At 44.0% G+C, this 12,960-nt stretch overlaps 2 protein-coding genes across 2 annotated transcripts in view; both read left to right on the top strand.

Annotated features, from left to right (window-relative positions):
• The first annotated feature begins 7,896 nt into the window (after positions 1-7,896).
• The window catches only part of RAP1B (RAP1B, member of RAS oncogene family), a 31,839-nt gene continuing 26,775 nt past the window's right edge, over positions 7,897-12,960 (top strand). Inside the window, exon 1 of the mRNA XM_069773383.1 lies at positions 7,897-8,055. The gene's annotated coding sequence lies outside the window, so the exon portion shown is untranslated. The remainder of the gene's footprint in view (positions 8,056-12,960) is intronic.
• The window catches only part of MDM2 (MDM2 proto-oncogene), a 114,308-nt gene continuing 109,977 nt past the window's right edge, over positions 8,630-12,960 (top strand). Inside the window, exon 1 of the mRNA XM_069773376.1 lies at positions 8,630-8,638. The gene's annotated coding sequence lies outside the window, so the exon portion shown is untranslated. The remainder of the gene's footprint in view (positions 8,639-12,960) is intronic.

Raw genomic sequence — 12,960 nt, 5'->3', positions numbered from 1 at the left:
TACTGAATGCCCAAAGACAGACAAAAAAACTCACTTAAACGATAAAAAGCTATTCGCAAGAACTGGCTAGAAAATGACTGTTATCTCCAAGGCACTGCTCTTTCTCTGAATCCACTGTTATATACCAAAACTGTTAAATAACATTGTGCTAATCTAAGAGTGTTTTCAGGAAAAAAAGCTGCAGTCCTCTCTTTTTATATCATTGAAGGAGCATAAAGAAATAAAGTAAGAGTAAATGCTGATCTCTGAGCATAGATTTCAGTATTGTAGTGGAAGAAAGGAAATCTAAAGACTATCTTGAAGTTGATTATATCACACAACCCCACCCCAGAACTAACTTGCAATCTTTAAACTGCTGTGTTAAAGCAAAAGGGAGACAAGAGAAAAGATAAAGATTAGAAGAAGGAAGGAGGAGGAAAGTTGCTGTTTTATAAAATAATGGAATGATATGTAATAAAGCTTAGATAAAATTATATGAGTTAGAGAAAGACGGCATGAAATCCATTACTGCAAACCATTGTGTCCTCACTGGAGTCTGAAACTCCCATAATTTTTTCATTTTTTAAGGAAAAGGAAGAATGGAAGGAAAAGGAAAAATGTAGAAAACAACAAGAGTTAGGAAAAGCAGGGAGCAAACCTAAGAACTCAAGTGACAATATAATTTAAAAAAAATAGAATTTTTATTTTATGTTACATAATTAAAATCATGGCCCTCTGTTTTCTTTCACTTGAACCAAATTTGGAAATGCCACATGGCACACAAAACAGGCTGCACAAATGGCATAGCCAGTGGAGTATCACCTTAGCACGTGAAACACAGCACCAGGGCAACAGGAGTATCACCTTCACACAAGGAAACGCAACACCAGGGCAACAGCTTCCATTCCGTCCCTATCTTTGGTAGTGATTCACAGGGCTCCTCTTCACTCAGCCTCCTCTGAATGTTAAAATACTGTCTATAGCTCAAATTAGAATAAATTTTTTGCTGCTCGAGGTTGTAATAGAAGATTCCGTGTAGTACAGAGGTAGTTAAAAGGCTTGGGACCTTGAAGCAATTCTGAATTTGTAAGAAAGGTTTGGAGAGGACAGCATTTTCATTTCAAATGCGTATTTTTATTGATAAAAAATGAATATAACAACACAGACATCTCATGGGAATAGGATATTATGAAATCTTCAATTTGAAGTTCAGCAGAACTGCATAGAGTTAAATGAAAGTATTCATAAAATAAATCTATTACACAAATAATCTATTCAGAACCTCAGGCCAGTTAAGGAACAAGAAGGGATTTGACCCCTGAGTCCTTCTGAAAGTGACAGCAGAAAGGGGCAAATATGTTGTAGGCCTACTAGCTGATAAACCACCCTGAAAAACAGGCTAAAATGAAGCAAGCAAGCTGCAAAGAGTATGGCGAGAGGGAGCGAGAGAACGGAGAGCGGGACATCAGCATGTCTCTGCACAGCTCCAATGCCACCGATGATCATAGCACCCATCTGACATGAAAAAGCATCAAAACTTTTCCAGATCAGACTGTGAGCCATGGCCTGTGGCAGATGTAGCAACTTACTTGGAGATGGTTTGAATACATGCACTCATCCAAAATCAGCATAATTGTCAACATTTTCCTCTTTTTACCTTGGTTATTTGGGGGATACAGTTTCACTAAAATACCGCCTCCCAACTAAAATATACAGTTGAATTAGTGCTAAACACTGTAATGAAATGGTTGTTTGAGGGGTTTGCCATTTACTGACTCATTAAGAAAGAAGTAAAACAAAGAAATTTTTATCAGCTAAAAACCCACAATGCATTTGTTTTGCAAAAAAGATTAATGAAAAGGAAAAAAAAATCCTGCTTTTTGGCTAGCTTTAAAAGGCAAGGAACATGTGTATTCCTTGGTGTAGACTTTAACAGTCCTCATTAAGACCTCTCTCCTGATTGTAGTTCCAGCAACAGCTTCCATAGCCAGAGGAAAGATATGGCAGAACAAGGCCATGTCTACAAAGAAAGCTAAGGAGAAAACGATCTCACAAAGTTAGGAAATAAATTCTCCTTTCTGTGCTGTACATTTTGTTCTTCTAACCAAACTGAGTACCAAAACTAAGGAACTGTTAATGTAACTAATGATTTCCCTGTGAATGCTTTTGGCCCATTGTGTTAAGGCTTGATTCTGAAGTGGACAGAAACGAAAGGAAGCAAAAAAAATCATACCTATAGCTATATTTCAGTGTAAATTGCTATGTTAATTGGGATATAATTCTGCTGCTGGGGGAAGCAGGACAAAAAACACAGAGTATTTTTAGACCTGCCATCATTAAATATACTTGCTCCTGTCTTAATATTGACATAAACCAGAAGTGAATATATATTTTAAATGCAAGTATTGCTAAACGTTGCACATTCCTCAAGGGCTGAATTTAAGTCCTGCTATAAAGCTTATTAAAATCAACAGTAGCTTTTCCTCTGTCTCCAGCAGAGTTTGAATCTGGATATAAATGAGTATTCTAATAAAACGTAACAATGCAAAATCAAAAACCAAAGAACGAAAGAAAGGTACAATAGTTAAAATGTTGGTACTGACATTCAGTTATAATTATAAACACTCTTTTCCCAAGTCAAAATTCTGTACTTTCACGTTCTGGTAAAGCAGAGTCAAAAGTACGCACTTCCCATATACTTGATTGGGACTACCACTAAGGTCCCAGTACTATCTTTGCTCAGGCTATTCTATTCTGCTCAATGCATTATTCTAAAGTATATGGTAACAGAGTGAAGAAGGACATTCTCAGGAAGAGCGCAGAATTATAAATGGGGGAAACTAAGCATCAGTTTAGAACTTTATACTGCTGCGTTATCTAAATTGTGAATATTATCAGTCATCATCATCACTTAACTGCTGTTGTACCCAGTCCTTTCATGGAAGACTTTGAAGAACTATCCAGGTATCACAGGAGCTGGTGATTCAGAAGGTAGTAATCTTCTTTGTGCATCATGTGCTGCTAAAAGTGTTCTCCTGAAAAAGGAGGGAAGTAAAACTTCTGAAGCTTTGAAATTGTTAAAACACGTGTCACTCTTTTTTTGAGAGAGAAGTGTTCACCCATATCCTGGACAGATTCTGCTCCAGGTAATGACATTCCCTCTCTAGTTCCAATTGGATACATTATTCTTCATTTACTCTTTTAAAACACTTAACGTTGCTGTGTTGCTGTGACAATCTTGCTCCTTATCTGATCAGCTGGTTGTCCAATGCAATTTGAAAGATCTTTTCAACACAGGATAAAATAAAATAGGCTTTTCCTTTTACCAAATTAATCCTTATTTTTAAGAGTTTAAATTCCAGAGCTCAGGGCACTTTCTTGAATCTCTCTGCAATTCAGAGTACTGTGCTTTCACAACAGCCATGTTGTGAAACAGCTATTCCTTGCTTTATCTGACGTAACTGCAGTGATATAGAAGTAGTCTCTCAAAGACAGGAGAAAATAGATTAAAAAATAAGACCCCTGTAAATAAATGCTGACATTTACAGTTTAAATTGCGGTAGGTCCATTGCCTGTTCTTCCCCAGCTTAGAAAAACAAAGGTAAATCTTGCTCCTCAAAGCAGTTATCACAAGCTAGGGAGGGAGACAAATCACAAGAAAAAGGGAGTGCTGTATTATAGGAACAAATAGTAGGATTTGGGCCAACAGCAGGGAAAAGGGTCAGCCCAGTAAGAGATACTGGCAGGTAAGCTGGAAGAGTCATGGAACATCCCTAAGCGATAGGAAAAAGCATTAATTCAAAATAGTTTGGAGGAGGAAGAGGAGCAGAGGATTTTCCTCAACAATGAGGTAAACATATGGAAAGTGAAAAAGGCTTGGGAAAAAAAAATCTTGGGAGTTCAAGTTTCAGCTGAGCTTGTGATTAAACCCCTGTTTAAACAACTTTGATTAGTAAATGGCAATACATCACGAAGATGCAATGAAGAGAGGTTAAGATGCAGAACTGTATAATGGAAGCTATGTCAGAAGTGAAGGCGATAAACTAGTATCAGTGTAAAAATCTCAGGCTGAAGCTGTATCAACAGATATGAAGGCACAGAGAAATTGCATTGAGTTTGCAGGGGAAGACATGTCTCTGAAATGTCTCAAGGAACTATTCAGGCAGGCAGGTATTCCCACTCTACATGACTAAATCTTCTGAGTATGGAGAAATATCAAACGAAAATCACGTTGAAGGATAAAAAATGCTGAAGATACCTCACACATCTATGTCTCAGAAATAAGAGACATTTTTCTTTAGCATTGGAGATGATGTCTCCTTATTGCTCTCATGATCCAAAGCACATTCTGATCTCATAAACACTCTCTTGCTGGAACAACCGAGTCTCTGAGCTAAGAATCGATGTCTTTCAGTCCATTCACCAGAAAAGACGAGAACTTTGCTTCCTCTCTGAAAGCAAAGCAACCTCCTAGATTAACCGAATGACATTTCTTTTCCCTTCAGGACAAATTTCTAGAAAAGTTCACAGCTAGTTGGCATGCAGCCAGCACAACATTCCCTGGCACCACATGCCCATTAAACTTCAGAGTTTGCTGGCACAAGCCAGCTCTGCATTCTGTCCCAGAGATGGCTGTATTTCAGCAGTAATGAAACTGCAATACACATAGAGCCACATTCTTCGCTCCAACACCCGTGCAGCCCCAGTGAAAACAATGCAGGCAAAGTTAGAAAAATTATATGGAGGTGACCAAAGGCCACCCTGTCAAGCTTTTATTAAAGCATCATTTAAAAAAATATTCCTTTGTTTTCCCCAAATAACCTATCAACTCCCCCTTGCCCCCCACTAATTCCACAGAGCTTTTTAACAAGATGCGTCACTGTTGTCTTGCTCTTCTTCCATCAGAGGGGATCTTCCATGCTCCCTTGTAGCTGTTCCTCACAACAGACATGACATTATCAGACATCTCACCCCGTTAGTGATGAGCAGGCTGAATTAGCTCCAGCTAAGCACTGGTCATTGAAATAGGAGGGGTTTGAAGTACAGGCAGGCAACTGGTAAATTGGGAGACAGAAGTTACAGCCCAAAGGACAAGTGGTGCGGTGCTTCAGAAAGGTCTATTTGTCAGTAAGGTTTATGGGCACAAGCAGGTCTCTTCTTCTATTTTTTCGTTCGGTGAGCAGGCAGCTAGCTATTTGACCTCCTTCTTTTAAAAACTCCAGGTCAATGCTGGGTGCAGGCAGACCCTCTAAGGAAAGCTGATGCGTCTGTGTTGTTCCTATCCAACACAACAGCACTTTGGCCCTATCTCCCTCATTTCTTCCATATTCACAGTTCTCTGGGGAGTTGCTCTATCATAGGAGCACCTCTGCACTGGCACAGTTGCTTGAGTAACCATCAGCGAGCAGCTCAGGCACATGTGAAAAGCTTAGCAAGCTGAGCAGAACAAGCCCTGTGGAGTACCAGGTGAGTAAGCTTAACAGGCGCACCAATTTCTATTCGCCAGTCACACTGATATGAGTAAAGCTGGTTTACGAATTGCGCTGAGGATTAGCTAGATGATTCATAGGAAAATCCAAACTTAAGGGCCCGATTTACATTCAAAGTATGTGGCTGAGAGAGTTCGGAAAGGGAACACTCCGTCTCTTGCTCAGAATGGATCCTAATTGCCTATTTCTTCTAGTTACAGTGATCAATCTCCAAGCACGTCTATATTAAGTAAACCATATGTGTATATACGTGTATATACACTTCTTCTAAAATACTGAGTTTCAGATTCCCCTGTATGAAACTCAAAACGCCAAGACCTGCTCAGGGGAGATTCACTCAGACTCCCAAAGGCCCCTTCCTGTCTTCTTGTTGTACAGCAAAGAGCAGTATTTGCCCCACTGCCTATAAAACACAGGGCAGTTAAAGGAACACTGTAAAATATTATTATGGTAATGGCACACATCTGTTCCCAGAACACTGCTTGTTATTTGTGATTAATCTAGTTCACTGAAGAAAGTTGTGAGGGCAGAGGATATATCTTTCTCTTTGTTCCTTGCCTCTGAATATTTCTGGGTGCTGATAATAATACCTACTGACAGAAAAGACTAAAGAAACAGAAATGTTTTCTAATCTGGTGAGTAAACACGCTATACAGCTAATAACTGCATGAGATGCTCTTACGATTTTTACTTGAGAGGCTGTATTTTATCTATTTTGCCACCTCTCATTAATGATTTTTGCCCCGCATAGGACGCCCCACTGAGAAAGGACTGGTTTCTATGTACTTGATTTCTCACAACCTGAGCTCTCTTGCATTATCCGTCATTTACAGGGATTCATTATCAAAGTACTGCACAAGGGTTTAAGCTGTAAAACACCAAGAGATTTGTCTGGACTTTGGAAGAGATTTTATGACGTTTGGGATTTGGGAGCAATACTCTAAAAGAAAAATATTTTTTAAATGCGTCACTTTCTGGATGCCTTGAATCTAGATGAAGCTTCTCCTACCAAGGGCAGTTCATTTCACCGGTCATTCTTTGACTCCGTTTGCTCTGAGCTCTAGCATCTCCCACACATTCATTTGAAGCTGTACGGTCTCCAAACATTTATAGCAAGGAACTCTCCATCATGCAACTTGGGAAAATGTAATCTCTCTTTTTTTTTTTATCCCTTTTCTATCTCTGTGCTACAAACAGAAAGCCTGTGCTTCCTCCACACCCACTCTCCTTGCCAGAAGCCTCACTGCAACTTCCTGTCAGTTTTACACTCTGCTGTGGACTTCCTCTGGGCAAAAGTTTTATCTGAACGTACCACGTTAACTATTTGCTTACTAAGTGTTTCCTAGTAACGTAAATGCTCATTTATTTTTAACCTTTATCAGTTAAACCCTTTGTAACTGGAAAATATTAGTGACACTAGGGAAAAAAGTGCCTATGTCACTTAGGACTGAAATAAGCGAAAGGCTAAGATATACCATAATTATTTGCAGGCAATGGGCATCCTGCTTTTACAGCAGGGCTAATGATAGGCTGTTCACATCCAAAGGTGTAATAATCCACGTAAAAAGAGTAGCACATTGCATTTCTAAAACACCCTTCAACAGTGGATCTCTGACCCCTTTTAGACTGCCCTGGCATTTACGTTTCCAGCTCCTGATGTTCTAAATTAACTTAGAACCAACCATCATGTCCTTTTGACCCGTCTTTGAGCTGTAACTAACCCAGGGCTCCTACTCGGGGCTTGCAAGAACTTGGGGAGAGAGGGACCGCGTTATCCCGACAAGAACTTGGAGAGAAAGGGACGTCGGTTATCCCGATGGACACGCTGCTGTGGAGCACGAGGCGTCTTTGGGAATATCTAAGAGGGCTGGCGACAGGGTTACAGATCACGGGCCTGGTACCGCAAGGCAACCCTGGGCTCCGCACTCTGGCTTTCACACGTTTTTCCAGCCCCTCAAACAGCACATCTTGCCCGTGCTCCATCCCCCCCCAGCCAAACTCTCCCAAGCCCAAAGCAGGGCCGTGTGGACGACGGCCCACGCGTCCCGTGGGCCGCCTCTCCCTCCCTCCCTCGCTGCCACCACAGGCGGCGGCGGGCCGGGGACAGGCCGCAGAGCCGCAGGACGGGCGGCCCGGCCCTCCCTAGCGGGGTTTCCAGTCAGGGCAGCGCCCGGCCATCCCTTCCTACCCACCACCAGCCGCTCCGCGCCGGGGCTGTGTGTCAGTGCCGCCCCTCACCGCCCAGCCGGCCGCACCGACATGGGGCCCGCCGGGGCGACAGAGCGAGAGAGCGCGGGGCTGAGGGGAGGTGGCGGGGGGGGGGGGGGGGGAGATGGGAGGGGGAGGGGCGGCCGCGCGGCGCCGTGCCCCGCGCCTGCGCAGAGGAAACGGAGCGGCGAGGTCACCCCTCCCCTCGGCTGCACGCCCCCGCCCCCGCCGCGCCAGAGCGAGGCTGGGCGTGCGGCGTCACGGCGACGGCCCCAAGCCGCGCCCCGGCACAGGCAGCGAGAGGGAGCGGAGAGGAGCCGTGAGGAGAGGAGCGGGCTCGGCCGGCGAGGCGGCGGCGGCTGAGCGGAGGCGCTGTCCGGTAGGTTGGCGGCAGGGGACAGGCGGGCCGGGCCGGTGTCGTGTGGGGAGAGGAGCGGGGTCTGGTACAGGTGGCGCGGCGGGGCGGGGACGGGCCGGTGGGGGCGGCGGCGGCGGCGGGTTGAGGAGGAGGAGGGAGGGCGGGGGGGGGGTGGTTGGTGGGTGGGAGGGAAGCGGCGGTGGGGAGCGGCGCGCTGTGAGGGAAGGGGCACGAGCCTGAAACATGGCGGAGGAGGAACTGGGAGCCGCCGCCTCGTCCGGCCTCAGGCGCGGGGGGACACGGCGGGGGGGGGGGGCGGGGGAGCGGGGCGCTGAGGGGCAGCCGCGGCCGAGGGCCCGGCCCTGCCCTTCGCCGCCGCCACCCCCCCCCCCCCCCCGCCTTCCCGCCGGTTCCCCGGAGCAGAAGTTGGAGCGGAAGCGGAAAGTTGTAACCCCGCGGCTCGGGGCCGCGACGTGGGGCCCGGCCGGGTGCGGGGAGGGGCGGGTTGACGCCCGGTTCGGCCCCCGCCGCGGGCGGGGAAGGGGACGGTCCCCGGCTGCCGCCGTCGTTGTCAGCGGGAAGTCCGAGCCCGGAGCCCCACCTAGTCCGGTTGTCGGAGAGAAGCTGCTCGTTCTTTCCGGCCGGTGTGTGGGGGCGAGGCGGGGAGGGGGGAACACACACACACACACAGACGGGACACGGTCCGGGTGCGGCCGGCCGGGCTGCCCGCCGACCGCCGGTGCTTGTGCCCGGGGTGGCCACGGAGCGGGACGAGCATAGGCAGCGTCGTGGGGCCAGCGAGTTCCCCTCCCTGCTTATCGCAAAATAAAAAGGAAAAGGGGATGACAGGGATGTTCATTTCGTCTGAACGACCCCCCCACCCCACCCCGCACACGCACCACCACCACCCGTGTCAAAGCAAATGGAAGAATTTGACTGGCGCTTCCTGCGCCAAACCCGTCTAATAAGCCTGAGAGACCCGTGTGTGTTGGGTGAAGAAGCGGTGGAAGGAAAGCGAAGTTTGCTGAGGGGAAAATAAAACAGAATCCGAGTGTTCTCGTCCTGGCCTCGGATTACAAAAAGAGCATAATAAACCAAGGTTTCCTTTAAAAAAAAAAAAAGATCAGTGCACTTTTACTCCCATTTCTGTCTTAAAGGGATGGGTTGTGCTGTGCAGGGTAAAACAAAACAAAGTCTTTTTCTATACTGTTGTGGGGTGTGATAGTAAGGTAGTATGGTTCCAAGACAGAGACTGCTTCAGAGATGCCTAGCTTGAAAATTGCACAGGTCATATGTGTGTTCAGGTCAAATGTGCATTTGATGTTTTGATTAGTGTAACTTGCTATTTCCAGCATATAACAGCTACATCTTAGCCCAGTGCAAAATGTGTAGACAGTGTATGACGCAGACTTTTCAGTACTCTTTCGCGGTAAAATATACATTGAAATTACTGTTATAAAAAAGAAGACACAAAGCACTCTTCTTTTTTCATAAATTATAATTAAAAGGCAAAGAAGCAATCACATTATCTTATATAGTAATCATTCAAACCCAAATGTATTTCCCTTTGGAAAGAGTCTCTTTTCTCCTCTATGGAAAACTCAAAAAATTAATCAAATTATGTCCTTTGGATGACTTGCCTCTGTGTTAAAACCACAGCTTTTGGGGAGAAAAAAACCCAACCAAACAACAAATTTGCTACAGTCAAGTGTTTTCGCTTTCTTTATTCATCACATCTTTTTTTACTCTTGTTCAAAGTCTATCCTGTAGACATCGTTCTAGCTAAAAATTTGCTGAGTGAATAGTGGAGGTTACCTTGGCTATTCGTAGCAAAGACTTTGCAAATAACCTTTCTAACTAATTAGATGCAGTGTTTTATTCCTTGGTACCTGCGTATTTTCAGGGATGCTTCTTGTAGTGGTATGAACTACTTCAAGTTCAACTTGCAACTGCAGTTTAAAGCTTTATGATTATCTGTAGCTAAATAACTGAGTTTTGAGTTGTACTGTACGATATAAATGTCATGTATCTCTTGCAGCAAAGCGGATCATACTTAGAGCACCTGTCTGCCTGGGGGTAAAATAATCTGCAAAACAGAGTTGAAAGACTATAGGTGTAAAAACAGAACTTTTATACGGCAGGGGGAACCAATAGTCTTTTTAGTGTCTGTAACTCTGTGTCTTGCTTCTATTACTACATACGTGCACCAGATAAGTTTTCTGAGTGGAATTAAAATTGTGCTATTTTGTTCCAAAGCTCTGCTGTAGGACAGTTCATCAAAAATAAATCTGAAGTGAGCCATGACAGTTCTCTTTGTGCTGTGCCAGTTTTGCAGAGTAAAACTGACTGTCTTTTTAATTGAGAGCCTTTCTGGAGCAGAGGCAAACAGATGGGAATCTAGGTGAGGGCCTACAAAAGGAGAAAGAAGTTACTTGTGTGGCTGAGGAAGGAAGTGTGCTGAAGACTGTACTGTACCTTGTGATCTAACAGTTAGTAAATGTGGCTGGGAACTAAAATAAACAGTTGTCCACCTATCATCTGGGATGTGGGAAGTGCAAGTGTCATAGAAGTACTAGATGCTTACTGCTACAGTGCCAATCCTGTCATGCGCAGAGCTCTGCTAGCTGCTTGGAGTTCGGTATGGAGAGGTGCTCTTAAGGGTAAGAGTATCTTAGAGATAAAAACAGGCACTCTGTTGTCCTTGGGTGTATGGTAAGAGGGTAGGCAGGTCCTTTATGAATTCGCCTAAGTAACACTTAGATGACTTTCAGATACCTAACTGACTTTTGAGAGTGTTGTTCAGGGTAGGCTCAAGTTGTTGTGAGTTTTAATCAAAAGTGTTCTCTTAGTAAACAAATCTCTAAGCATACCCTGTGCAACAGAAGTTCATGTTTAGCTCATGGTTGCAAGCACTGTCACTCTTTTGCTTCAGAACAAATGCAAAAGCAGACTGAAGTGCACTGTGTTAATGTCAGTGTGTTGAATCCCTGCTGAGTTGGGGCAGGCTTCTGCTGTGTTCTGTTGCATCTAGGTCAGGTAGGAGGGATATTTTAGACAGCCTCCTTGTTCAGAGAGATTAGAGGAGTATCTGCAGTAACTACACCTTCATATTCAAAGGCAAACTTTGTTTTCCTGCTCAGACATGGTTAAGATGGTCTGTTTCTATTCTTGCAAAAAGCAGGGAAAAAGGAAGTTTTTTTGTTACTTGAATGCTGTTACTAGGGGCTGGTTTTCAAGTTGACTGAGTTTTCAAAGTTGTTCAGTGGTTGACTGCAGTAGAGCCTTAGTATCTCGCTTAAAGCATCTAATGTATCACTTTCTCCTTAGGGCCTGTCAACTGTGAGAAAGCTGAGTGGGACAGGTGTAGTGGAAGCAATATTCTGATGAAGCTATGGCAGTTTGCTTGTAATAGGCAAGCACTATTTGGAGAAAGTCAAAGACCTTGTCTGCTGGCACAAACTGTTTCTTCATGGAACCGTTGAATAAGGCTACCTTCAAAAGTGACAGTAGGTTCTGGCTGGAAGCTCTCATCTCTTGAGCTTTAGAATGCGTAAAGAAACACCGGACAACTAAAAGCGGAAAGGTTTTTTTTATTATTGTGTGCGCCTGTTTATGTATGCTTTTGTGAGCTCCTGACATACTACGTGTTCCTCTCCTCTAGTGGCAAGGAAAGGGAGGAAGGCTGTAAATGCCAGGCTGGAAATCTGCCTGTTAGGCAACTTTTGAAATACAAAATGATTTGGGGGCCCTCTAGCTATTCAGGATGCTCTTTTTTCAAGAGCAGTATTTTAATAGTAATTTTTACTACTGAAGCAGTAGGGTGAAAGTTACTATAAGACGGTACAGGAATGCGTGTAGCAGAGTTAGAGGAACTCTTTCGAGTTGAACCAGGAGGAAGAGGAGGCATTCGACAATATCTTGTACACTGCCCCACTCAGCTTTCTAGTTATTAATCTAAGGACTTGATGTTATTTGAAGTAAATCCCTGCTATGCAACTATGAAAAGAGACTGCCAGTTAGAGTACACATGGTTAGTTCATTCCTGGCTAAGGGAGGAAGGCCAGACCATAGTGCAGGGGTGGGACAGCCTAGCCCTTCTAATGGATGCAGAGAAGCAGCATCTCATGTTTCTCTGCAGCCTGAGATTCTCTTCAGGGAACCCCTAGTTTCTTAGATCACTTCATATCATTCCTGCAGCTGTTGCAACACAGGAAGGTGTCCTAAATCTGAATGACTTGACCAGGTCTTCTGCAGAAAGGATATTGTGCGCCACTGTTACTCATTCATGAAATAATTTTCAATATAACTCTAACTGTAGAGCTGTGAGAACCTTTATATGATTAAATTTCTGGACAGTATTGAAGAACTGGAACAGGCAAACAGTTTATTTTCATAACTGAAGACAAACTTAAAGCAAGGATCTGTAGTTATAATTCTTGTCTTTTTTCATAGAAACTCTGAGGAGAATGTGCTCTTTGCATCAAAATTTGTTGACGTTGAGGTGAATGTTACTCTTTAATTATAAGTTAAGTCTTAATTTCAGTAGGTAATCTGGATTAAAGGAAAAGATGAAGTTTAACAATATTTCCTTTAGTGTGGCTTACTTCATAACTTTATGTGAAATTAGATGGTGAAAGTTTTCTCTTAAATGAATTTGCTATGTATTGCCCAGATAAGGTATGTTGTCTAGCCCCTCTTCAGTTACTCTAAAATAGCTTGTGAACACAGATAGTCCCTGCAACTGTTTCTTTTTGTTTCTGTGTATTGGTTGTCTTAGCTTTTGAAGTCTTGTCCTATTTTTTTCCACTCAATAGTCTCTGTTTCTGCAACCTAACCAGTTGTGCCTTCACTTTTTTTCATGTCTGCAATGAAGGGAAATTTCTTAAAAGCATTCTGCATATATCGGGAAGAAGCAAAAAGAATACC

This window comes from Haliaeetus albicilla, chromosome 28 (assembly GCF_947461875.1).
Source record: "Haliaeetus albicilla chromosome 28, bHalAlb1.1, whole genome shotgun sequence".
In the NCBI taxonomy this organism is placed as follows: Eukaryota; Metazoa; Chordata; class Aves; order Accipitriformes; family Accipitridae; genus Haliaeetus; species Haliaeetus albicilla.
The sequence above is the reverse complement of the archived record's forward strand: the minus strand, read 5'-3'. Positions and strand labels throughout refer to the sequence as shown.